The sequence below is a fragment of the Pelecanus crispus genome, chromosome 2, assembly GCF_030463565.1.
Source record: "Pelecanus crispus isolate bPelCri1 chromosome 2, bPelCri1.pri, whole genome shotgun sequence".
Lineage (NCBI taxonomy): Eukaryota > Metazoa > Chordata > Aves > Pelecaniformes > Pelecanidae > Pelecanus > Pelecanus crispus.
In genome coordinates, this window is record NC_134644.1 from 103,738,406 (window position 1) to 103,750,924 (window position 12,519).

The following is a 12,519-nucleotide window of genomic DNA, read 5'->3' on the forward strand; positions in this document are numbered from 1 at the left end:
GTGGAAACTTTAATCTCTACCAAGTATTTGGTAGAGTTCAAAACAGGATGAACATGTGGCATTTTTATTTTGCATCAAAAATTTGCATAATAAAGGATAAACTGACAAAAGAAGTGACTTTAAGAAAAAGGGGTTAGCCAAATAACTGAAATTTATCCTTAATAGGCAGAGGAGAGAAAGTATACATGAAAGGCCTTTTGGAATTTCTGTGGAAAACAAGGACCACATGAAAAGTCAGCTGATGTTCTGGTTATTTTTTACCCTGTATTTTTATGAATTGATTCACATGTGTTCATAAACCTTATTTGTCTTTTTATGAAGCAACTGGAAAAGAAAGTACTTTATCAATTAACTATCATTTTCCATTTCCTTATTTATGAACCTGTGGCTACTAAACATCAATAATTTCTGCTTTGCTACAATGTCACCAGGAAGATTGATTGTGAATGTCACCTCGATATGAGAAATGGAAAACATATACTTGCAACACCACCAAATTCACTTTTGCAAAAAAGAACAACTCAATTATATTTTTAAAAATACATGTTCTAAGATACATAACATCTCTGTTCAGATGCAAGCTCTGAATTTTTCTTCAGCACTTTTATTGACACCGTTGTAATACTTGAAACTATGCAAATAGCAAGCACCATACTGAAAAATATATTATTATTATTGTTAAAAATCAAGCACTATGAAAATAAGAAGTGTCAAGATCAAGGTTGCATAGATAAATTTAAAAAATCTTCTTGTGCATATAAATTATGATACAGTTAATTAGATGATCACCATAAGATTACATGAATACAGTAGACCTTTGCTTCATTCAGTGGATAGAGCAGATGGTGGTTAGGGAACTTACCAGCAATTGGTTTTCAGATTTTTTCCAAACTCTCCTCCAAAAGAACCCATCCCAATTCTGATGAGCAAGGTGCCTATGTACTTGTGTTTAACACTTTAGGCACTCAGTTTCCACATGTTTACAGACACATTTTAGCCCTCTGCTCAGCACTGGTATTTTCACAGGCTGGCATTTGCAGAACTGTTCAGGCTTTGGTGCTGCTGAGAGCCCCATTGAAGCCTGAAATGGGATTCTTAGATTATTTAGGGGAATGGCTCTTTGACCAGTGGGGTGTCATCCTTCAGGTGTGCTCAAGGCACATTGAAAAAAAAGGACTGACACTGTTTTGAGCAGGTTGCCTTCTTCACTGACTTGTGATGCTGAGGACTGAAAATGAGTGCCTGCTTCAGGAAGGATGTAAGCCTCATTTTCTAAGACAGTGTCCTGGTTTCGGCTGAGATAGAGTTAATTTTCTTCCTAGTAGCTGCCATAGTGCTGTGTTTTGGATTTAGGATGAGAAGAATGTTGATAACACACTGATGTTTTTAGTTGTTGCTGAGTACTGCTTATGCTAGTCAAGGACTTTTCAGCTTCCCATGCTCTGCCAGGTGCACAAGAAACTGGGAGGGGGCACAGCCAGAAGAGTTGATCCAAACTGACCCAAGGGCTATTCCATACCATATGACGTCATGCTCAGTATAGAAACTGGGGGGGGTTGGCCGGGGAGCCGCGATCGCTGCTCGGGAACTGTCTGGGTATCGTTTGATGGGTGGTGAGCAATTGCATTGTGCATCACTTCCTTTGTATATTATTATTGTTATTATCATTATTATATTGTTATTATTATTATTTTACTTTACTTTATTTCAATTATTAAACTGTTCTTATCTCAAGCCAGGAGTGTTTCTCACTCTTACTCCTCCAATTCTCTCCCCCATCCCATGGGGGTAGAGGGAGTGAGCGAGCGTCTGCGTGGTGCTTAGTTGCTGGCTGGGGCTAAACCACGACAGCCAGTACTCTATGGAAGCTGTTTGTTCCTTTTCCGGCCCAGTAAATATTTATTTTATACAAAGATGTGCTGAGGAGACTAAGGAAGCTGGGGCTGAGGGATACTCAAAGAATGTAAGTTCATGTCCCTGTCCCAAATTGGTAAAAGCACAGGGAATTTGACAATGCAGATCCTGCATCCCAACTGAGCACCTCAATCAGGATTACTGGGTATTCTGGCTTTGTGCCATCTCTCTGCAATATAATTGCAGATGGAAGAGGCCTGAGCTGCCGAAGCAGCTGTCTATCTTCAGTGTCTCACAACTGGCTAGCACTGATAGTTCCCTAAGTAAATGCTTTCTGGAAATGTCTTTGCCAGGCTTCTCACTCACCTATGTGTATATGGGAAAACCAGATATCAAATGTGGGGCTGAGGATTCCTTTGCAGAGCATGCAAAACCACCATGTCTTGCAGGATCTGACCTATTATTCCTGTCTCAGGTTCCTCAGAGTATGATTATCTTTATGGGCTATCCTGCATTTTCACAACTATTGTGGGTGCTTCACAAATATGAGTGAATTTGTCCTACACATATTTCCAAATAGGGAACCATGACACAAAGAGTTGAAGGTGACAGGTTCTCAGCAGTGTCAGGTTCCCCATGCTCTGCTGCAGAGGGTTACTTGCAGGAGGGCGAGGGAGGTTGAAGAAAGATCTGCAAACCCTTAGGTTCCCATCTCAGCATGGGAAGGGACTTTTAGTGAAGGGATAAGTACAGGAGGAGCAAGGCAAGGAGCCTGTGGCACACTCCTCCCAGCCTGCCCTCTGCAGTTCAGTTACAACCCAGAACAGAAGTACTGGGTAGCTCAACTTCTCATATCACTGTAAGACTGAAAAGAAAAGGAGAACCTAAGAACCAGCCACTGGTATTTAAGTTATCCTGATTTGAATGACACATAACACACACCATAAGTTGTCCTAGGGACTTGTGGGGATGAAAGGATTTAACATTTTTGGGATGGGGAACAAAGTTTGGAGGAAGCAGCATATGGGATCATATTAATTCACAAGTGGAGCTTGTGGTTAATTGTACAGTGGATGCGTTGTTTGCACACAGAATACATTTTGTGACCATATATTGTTCAGTATGATAGTACTATATAGTACCGTTTTCTATCAACGTAAGTTATATTAATCCCTTACCCTGGAGACACAATACACTGTGCCCCATTACTCATATATGGGTGTCTGTTATCTACAATTATATTCTTTACCTTCTTGGGAAAATAACCTAAACAAAAGCTTTCTACCTGTTTCAGCATCCTTCCCTCTCCTTCTATTTTCCTTCAGCTTTTCTCCCATCTTTCTGCCCCAAATATATATAAAGGTCATATGCTTTTTTACTGCAAAATGAATGAATCTTGCTACAACGTACTCCTGAATCTAGAATCTTGACCCTGTTGTTTTATGAGATCTGAGGCCTCCTTTCAGGTCTGGTTTTCTACTGACTTCTTTGACACGCTTCACTAGACCTAATAGCTCCCTATTACCAGTTACAATTTAGCATCTGAGCCAGGAGCTGCAGGAAAAAGGGAAAAAGGAGTGTAAATTATATGGAGTTGCGGTGAACAAAGGTTTTATTTCTCCTGAGCACAACCCTTTGATAGGAAAACGGGGGAGACAAATGTGTTGCTAATTTAATTAAGTAGTATGAGATGGCAGGGTCCACAGATGCCATTTAGGACTGGATTAATCAAGAACAGGTGATGAAAATGAATAGTCACACATAATGTTAGCATTTTTAACAATCCGACACAGTCTAATGGAATCAAGTGCTATTTAACAACAGGGCTTGGTTTTGCTTGCTAATCCAAATTTATCTACACTTTCACCCTGCACATTCATGTGGATCAAGAACTCTATTCCCTCTGATTCCCATTAATTTTCTGGGGCATTTTTAGTTATTTAACATTTTGCACAACATGTTCATTTCCCCTTGTACTGTGCATGGAAAGAAGCACAGTGAGGGCTGTGAAAGCACTGCATTCTAGGTGCTGAACAAGTTTAACATGGAACAGGTAAACACCTTTTGACAGCTGAGACGCCATACTTACCAGTATGAAACCTTTCTTTTCCCCCATGCAATCCTTTCTAAAAGTACAGAAAAGGTCCTGGTCAGTTGTTTCCTTATAGAATCAAAGCCTGAAAATATTTTGTTCATAAATTTTGTGACTGCTTGCAGCTATTTAACACAACTCTTCCAGTGTGGCTTTGTCTTTCCTGGCAATAGTTGAAGAATAGAAATTAGTGAAATCCTCAGTCTGCTGTCTGGTGAAAGAGTTACTAGGTGAAGACTGAAACCTCTGTCAGACTGAAAGCAAATTTAACTGCATATGAAGTTGCACTTTCCCATTGAACAGTTTTCAGCTACAGTAAATTTTGTGCCTATAATTTCACTGCTTGCAAAGGGCTAGAATGTGCTGCTGGAAATCAGAACCATGTCCAGTTGTGGTCTTAGACCTGCAAACAGGCTGTGGCCTCAACAAACGCATTAACTTTATAGAGCAGTGGGCATATAGCTCATTCCTCTACTCCTCTGACAGCCTTTGACACAGAGGAGAGTGTGTAGGAAACTGGTATGACATCTGTTTCTCATCCAGTTGTGCACAGGGTGTATAAAGACTCTGTCACCTATGCTAGGGCCCTGAAAGCTTTATAACCTATTACTTCTTTATGTGGTGCCATAAAAACAAACCAAATCCTGTCCAACATGAGACTGACAGAGCATTCTGCAGTATTCCTAGTTTTCAAAGTCTGAGCTCTCTTTACCCTTTTAATGGATGGATTTATTGCACTTCAGAGTGCAATTTCCCATTAGTTGTTATCAGGACTGAGGGGACTTCTTTATGTCACAGGGAGAGAGAGAACTACTCCATTAGGTGCTATACATTTTGTTGCATTTACAGAGCCTTGCCAAGCTTGTTTTTGAAACCTTATGAAAATCAATTACAAACAGACATGTCTCTGTTGCCATCTTTCAATATAGCTATTCTCCAGTCCCTGAAGTCTCTGTAGAAGAAAGACTTCTGTGTGCCATCAAAATATTTGTGGTTTTAAGTACCTCTGAGTATTAACAAATCCAATACAAGAAATGCAAAGATACATATGCATTTCTTTACAGTGAGCATCCCCAGGATGACCTACCTAGTTCTGCACAGTGGTCTTTGGCTCTCTGGTTTTTCAGGTGAACTGTTTATTTGTCAAAGTACTCCTGACAGAGGGGGGAGAATACCAGAAGGGAGAAAAAATGCACAGCATCACATAAAAAGAACCCTGAAACACAAACAACAAAACCCAAAGCCAATGTGTGTTTATATTAATGTGTCTTTATACCAAAAAAAATCTCCAGGATCACAATAAGTTTCAGGATTTTTTGCCAGCTGTTTTTGAAAATAACACTGTGAGACTTAAAACCTCATGTGCTGTGAGGCATTTAGCAATATGCCTCACGTGTCCATGACCAGTTGCCTGTCTTTCCCTTGCATGGTGGTCAAGGTACTATAGTCCTCAGCTGATTAAAACTCATTGCTTGGGGTAATCTCTTAAACTGTTATGGACCTCAGTGCTTGTTTCTATCTTTTTGCCCTGTAGTTACTCCTGTAGCATCTTGAGTTGCTCCAGCCATACTTGCTAAAACTTGTCTGCAATATCCATGAACTTGGGTGCATTTATAAAGCTGCTGTCACACTTGAAGAAGTTACCACATCTTCCTGCTCAGTATTGTCCCCAGCAGAGACCTCACAACTCACAGAGCAAATACCCAGAGACTTCCACTTCAATTCAGTGCCAGGATTTTAACTTAGCTCATCTCTCTTACTTTGCACTGACCCAGACTAGAGTCACAGATGTAGGGTGGCAATGTCTTAAAGTACCATAGCTGCTTTGCAAAGGTGACAATGACATCAGATTAAATGATTATTGAATCTTCTCCTTCTCAGGAGAGAAGAAATAAGGAAGACTCAAGTGAAGAGGGTGTGATCAGCTGAAGGAACAGCGTGATTTAATTCTAAAAAACTTCATCTAGAGCTGGTAGTTTAGTGTCAAGATTTGTGATGAAAAATTGCTGCGTGCCTGTCCTGCAGGCTCATGTTGGAGTGGAGAGAGAAGCTGCTTTGAGTTGGAGGGAGGGGGGAGAGAAGGGATTACAGAAAGTATTTGGTGTCTCTTGCTCTAATTAGGCTTTCATAATAACATCCATAAAGCTTTTTTTTTTTTTTAAGTGCTAATACTTTCTCAAGTATGTTCACTTTTAGAGATGTGATCTTGTGCATTTCATCCCTGTTTGAAGGGAAGGTTATATTCTGAGGTATGTTTGGGTCTTTTAATTAAAAATTACAGGTTAAATATTTAGAATACTTCTGAATTATGGAATATTTTTGTTTTGTAAATGGAAAAGTGTAACCAATAGTCTCACTGCATTTTATATTAAAGCCATTGTTAAATTATAATAAAGGAAAAAAGTTAAAAGAATTACAGTCTGGATTTATGTATATGTGTTGAAGATTAATGCCTTTGGTTAATTTGGATTGAAATATATATTCTAATAAGATGTTAAAATTAGTTCTGAGAGTGCTCAGCTGGCAACCATGAATATGTTATAACAAAGTGTAATTAAGCCTCTCTAAAGCTTTTATCTCCTTACTTTTTTCTTTTTTCTTTTTTTTTTTTTTTTTTTTTTTGGCTGAACTTATAGGAACTTAGAGCCAGGTGCAAGGACACTTTTCTGGGGGAAATTATAGTTTCATAGAAGTGCACAAGCAAATTCCTTTATGTGTGTTCTCACTCTCTGAAAAAGTAAGGTGAGAAAATCCTGAGGGTAAAATGCTTAATGTTTCCACAATTTTGAGGTCTGTCCGTAACTGTTTGTGGTGGGTTGACCCTGGCTGGACACCAGGTGCCCACCAAAGCCACTCTATCACTCCCCTCTTCAACTGGACAAGGGAAAGAAAAATATAACGAAAAGCTCATGAGTCAAGATAAGGACAGGGAGAGATCACTCACCCATTACAGTCACGGGCAAAACAGTCTCGGCTTGGGGAAATCAGAGTTTTCTGATTTTTACCTGATATTGACAGTCAAATCAGAGTAGGATAATGAGGAATAAGAACAAATCTTAAAAACACCATCCCCCCACCCCTACCTTCTTCCCGGGATCAACTTCACTCCTGATTTTTTCTCTACCTCCTTCCCCAGAGCAGCTCAGGAGGACAGAGAATGGGGGTTGTGGTCAGTTCATCACATGTTGTCTCTGCCACTCCATCCTCCTCAATGGGAGGACTCCTCACACTCTTCCCTTGTTCCAGCATGGGGTCCCTCCCACGGCAGACAGTCCTCCATGAACTTCTTCAACGTGGGTCCTTCCCATGGGCTACAGTTCTTCATGAACTGCTCCAGCATGTGTCCCTTCCATGGGGTGCAGTCCTTCAGAAGCAGACTGCTCCAGCGTGGGTCCCCCGCGGGGTCCACAGCTCCTGCCAGGAGCCTGCTCCAGCACAGGCTTCCCACAGGGTCACAGCCTCCTCTGGGCACATCCACCTGCTCCGGCATGGGGTCCTCCATGGGCTGCAGGGGGACAGCCTGCCTCACCATGGTCTTCAGCACGGGCTGCAGGGGAATCTCTGCTCTGGCACCTGGAGCACCTTCTGCCCCTCCTTCTTCACTGACCTTGGTGTCTGCAGAGTTGTTCCTCTTATATAGTCTTAATCCTCTCTCTGGCTGCAGTTACGCAGCATTTGCCCTCCCCCCACTTTCTTAAATATGTTATCACAGAGGCGCTAGCACCATTGCTGATGGGCTCAACCTTGGCCAGTGGCAGGTCCATCTTGGAGCTAGCTGGCATTGTCTCTATCAGACACAGGGAAGCTTCTAGCAGCTTCTCACAGAAGCCACCCCTGTAGCCCCTCTTCTCCCAAAACCTTGCCACACAAACGCAATACACTGTTTTACATTATAAAGATCTGCAAACTATCACCCAGACTTAACCAGGTGGGTGGAAAGCTGAATCAATGAAAGTAAGGGTAGACTATCCACGCTCAGAAGACAGCAGTTAATGGGTCATGCTTTTCCTCTAAGCTGGTAGCAAGTGGGGTACTGCTGGGATCTCTACTAGGACCTGAACTCTAGCATCTTTAGCAATGACTTGGAGGAGGTGATGGATGACAGTCTTACTAGGTTTGCAGGAGACATCAATTTGTGGGGACCACTCACTATGCTCAAGGACAGGAATGCCATTCAGAGATACCCAGACAAGCTGGAGGAAGGGGACAAAAAGAGTCTTGCGAAATATGACAAGAACAAGTATTAGGCCCTGCATTGGGGAAGGGAGAGCCCTTTGCAACAGTACAGTCTAGGGCCTGAGTGCTGGGGGAGAAGCTCTGTGGAGAAGTGCCTGTGGGGTCTGTGGAACAGCAGGCTGAACAGAAGCCAGCAGCCTGCCCGAGCAGTACTGATGCCCAACAGCATCATCAGCTATTATCAACAGGGCAATAGCCAGTAGATGGAGGGAAGTGCTTAGCCCTCAAAACTCAGTGCTCATTAGATGGTATCTAGAATGCTGCATTTCTTCTTGGGATCCTGTTGGAGAAAAAGATGTCTATCTGCTGGAGCAATTTCAGCAGAGGACCACTAAGGTGTTCAGGGTCTGGAGCACTTGCCCTGTGAGGACAGGCTGAGGGAGTGGGACTTATTCAGCCTGGGACAGAGATGGTTTGGGGAGATAGAACAGCAGCCTTCCATTACCCATGTGGCACTTATTGCGACAACAAAGCTAGACTTTTCTCAGTGGTGCATGGAAGGGCAAAAATGGAGAAAGCTGTAAGTCGAAGCAAGAGTGGGTATGATTAGTTACAAGAAATTCTTTCACTATGAGGACAGCCCAGTAGTGGATGAGGTCACACAGAGAGGCTGTGAAGTCAAGGTTTTCAAGACTGGATGAAGCCCTGAGCAACCTTCCTCTGACATCATAGCTGACAGGTCTGTCCAACCTTAATTTGCCTGTGATTTCATAAGAGTTACTACTCATCTAGAACTAATATTTGTTTAAAGTGGTTACACCTGGATTAGTAGACAACTGGCCACAGGCAAATGTGGTAGTACTCAACTCTTGCTGAACTTCCATGGCTCTGCCTACAGCACATAACGGAGCAGCACAGGCTTGCTAGGAGGAGGAGACTGCTGTGTCCTAACAGGGCGACAATGGGTGCAGTCACTTTGAGGAGTCTTCTGCTGCTTTCTGGTGTTCCTCATGAAGTGATGTAGCTCTTCTCCCCTCAAAGATAAATACTTAAATAGTGTTATTTGACCTTCCCATCCCACATAGCAACTGGGAAATACATGGTGAATGCACCTAGTGTCTATGAATGTCAATAAATAATGTGAATACTGTTTAAAGGATTGTGACATATGTGGAAAGTGTAATAATCTCATTCATTTGACATTTTAAATTTTTAATTTCTTGCCCTTTTAGTAAATTAGTTATGCAGCTTTACCACTGCAACCGTGATGGCAAACTTATGTAGACTCATGGTCCAAAGTTCTCAAGAGGTGAGAGCCATCCCTGGGATGTGACCAAGATGGATTTATCAGTTGTAATTCCAGGTGAATTTTCAAATAGTCAGATAGGAGTATCAAAGAGACATTAAAAGGCAGCTAACATTTATATCAATCTTCTTTACCATTTGCCTCATGAATGATTGCTCCAAAATGGAGCCGTATTGCAGCTAGAGGTGGCAGGGAAAGAACAGTGGAGTGACCAAAGCTTCCCACCCTCTTATTGTGCACAAGGCACTGAGGAAAGCAATAGGGACAAAACAGAACACTGGGAGTGAGTGAATGCTGATGCAGCACGGGGGAGCAGGTAGAAAAAAAAGGAGGCTGGCAATGTAGAAAATAGCACGACAGATTCATGGTTTTCTTCAGCTGAAGATATTTTCAGAAATGAGATCTATCTACTGGAACTGAGTATAAGGTAAATCAGAAATATTCCATCAATATATAATCATCCATTCTCCAGAAAACCTTTACTTATCCATCTCTGTCCAGTACATCTTTTGTACATTTAATTTCTTAGCTGTTGATTTCAGGTATTGGTACTTATTAAGTACCAGAATATTCTCACAATTGTGTCTGATAACAGGTAAAGCACTATGGAGCTGCAACTAGGAGAGAAAAGATACTGTAATACTCTGCAACTGAAAACTTGTTTTCATCAGCTGAACTGTAGTTGTATTTCCTCAGTAGATACTTAGTAATGAATTTCACTAACTTTTTCTCCTTTTTCTCCTGCCTGGTGAAAATATTCTTATGATGCAGACATTACAGTAGAGGATCCATTAAATGGGTCAGGTGGAACTTGCAGATGTTACAGGATAAAAAACCCAACCCCCCCAACAAACCCTCCCTCCCTCCCCCCAAAACAACTTTATTCTCCATTGCTAAATAAATCAGCTGATCCAGTTAGGTCTAGCATTATGCAAAAACTTCTGACATTTCCTTGGGAAGGTTTTCTCAAACTATATACTCTGCCTGTGAGCCATATGACCTTTGGATTATCTGAAACATATCTAGAAAATGTGGAGCAGAGACCTTAGTTTTCTCCTGATCAGCACAAGAATGGAAAGAGATACTGAGAATTTCTTCTTGCCTTCACTTCTGTTGTCTGTTCTCTTACCACTCCTTCCTCTCTTCAGACATGGTTGTTAGCATCTGCAGCTCCATGGTGCTGACAGCCCAGTTCACAGAGTACTGACATTGCACTGGCCTCACCTAGAGAGTATTGACCCAATGTGTGAGGAGGGGGAAAACAGTACCTCATGGGAGAGAGGAGGAAGAACAGAATATGGGAATGAAGAGCATAGAGAACTGAGCTTACCTCCTCTAGGTTCAGTATCCAGGGTACATTTGGGAAGCCTAATGGGAACAGCCTCTGGGGTCAGATACTTTACCTTGGCTTGTTAAGGTGGAAGAGTTGGTGCAAATACCAAGCAGCTGAGTACTCAAAAGAGTGGCAAACCTGGAGTGGGTGGTGGGAGCAGGTGTTGTCTTTTTATGAGACATGACATCAACACAGCTCAAAAGTTTTCAACATCCTTTAAAAAGTCTAGTCACTAGATGTGTACACAGTATTCCAGTTCTGTTTCATTATCTCTAAGGTAAAAATTTCATTTTTCTCCTTACCTGCTTACATGTACAACTGTCAGGCTCACTCTAGTGCACTAAGGGGCTGTTCTCAGCAAAGAGGCTGTTTTGCTGTGCCATCCCACCACAGCACTCTGTATCATGTCAGGCTTTATTTATCTGTGTGGATGTATGTTTCTAGATCAGTGGACATCTCCCACAATAGTAAGGCACTCCTTAATTGCCAGTGGACTTGCTTTCTTCCCTGCAGAGATCTTGAAGAACAAACCTTGAAGCAATATGTGTGACAACTTCCAAGGAGCTGCCACTTCTCTCCTTTGCACAGCTAAGATGCCAGCTGTTCTAGGTACAACTCCAACCACACACAAGTTGTTGTTGAGTTTGGGTTTTTTTTCCAAACTGCAAATAAAATTTTATTTAAAGTGCAAAACAGGGCATCTACATGGATGTCCAAAAATTCTATATGTACCTAGGCAAAAATCTATCATTGGATTCCTGTATGGCTTATTGGCACATCTTTTCTCCAAGTTAATTAAGAAGTATATATAAACATACTTGAGGCCTGTTAGGAATCAGCATAGCTGTAGAAAATCCCAAAGAGGAGTTTTGTTTCATAGCTTTAGCAATTGTATAATTATGTAATTGTGGTTTCTTTGTTTAGCATGCGCACTGCGGTCTCATTAATCAGTATAGCGATACTAAAATGGCTGTGTTTTCCACCAGTGTGGAAGACATGTTGGCTGCTACATTCATAGGGATAAATTGGTTATTTTACAAAGTCTCAAAGGGGGAAGGCTTGGGGGTTTTATTTTAATGTTTGTCACATGATCTCGCTGCATGACATCGCAAATCTCCCATCTCTGCTTTGTTGGCCTATATGCATGAATAATTTTCCCAGTGCTTGTTTGTAGCCGAGTGGGAGAAAGAGAGAATTACCGCCGCACAATCTCTTGTTGTCGGTGATCAGCATTCCGATGGTCTGAGCTGGCTTACAACAGTGTAAAGACATCAGTGGCATGTGTTATAATATATTGAGCATTGTACTCCTGAAGAACGCACGAAAGAAAGAACATTGTTCTACTAGGGAGCAATTCATCGGGTTTTTCCCAGAGACTCTTGGGTCAAGTTTTTATAGGCCTATTTGATTTTCAAATTCTTTTTCCCCCTTTTTCCTCTCAGTGAGCCATAGTGTCCAAACTTGTCTACATTTACTTCCCATGTTTTGTGCATGGTAGATGTCCTTTAAAAAGAGTATCTCAAATAAGTCTTTATTCTTGTTTTGTTGGCTCTTATTCTGTGTTTTCATGAACTCTGGCCCTGGCCATGGCAACTGCAAGAAAAATGTTAACATTGATTGACAGGATTAAGAAAGCCTCCATGCCTATCCGCATTTCAAACACTTTGGGAACAATGGTGTTTGGTGTGATTGAATTAATGAGATATCGTGGACTGTCAAAAGAGCACACATACTTTACATAAACCTGATTATCTTTGC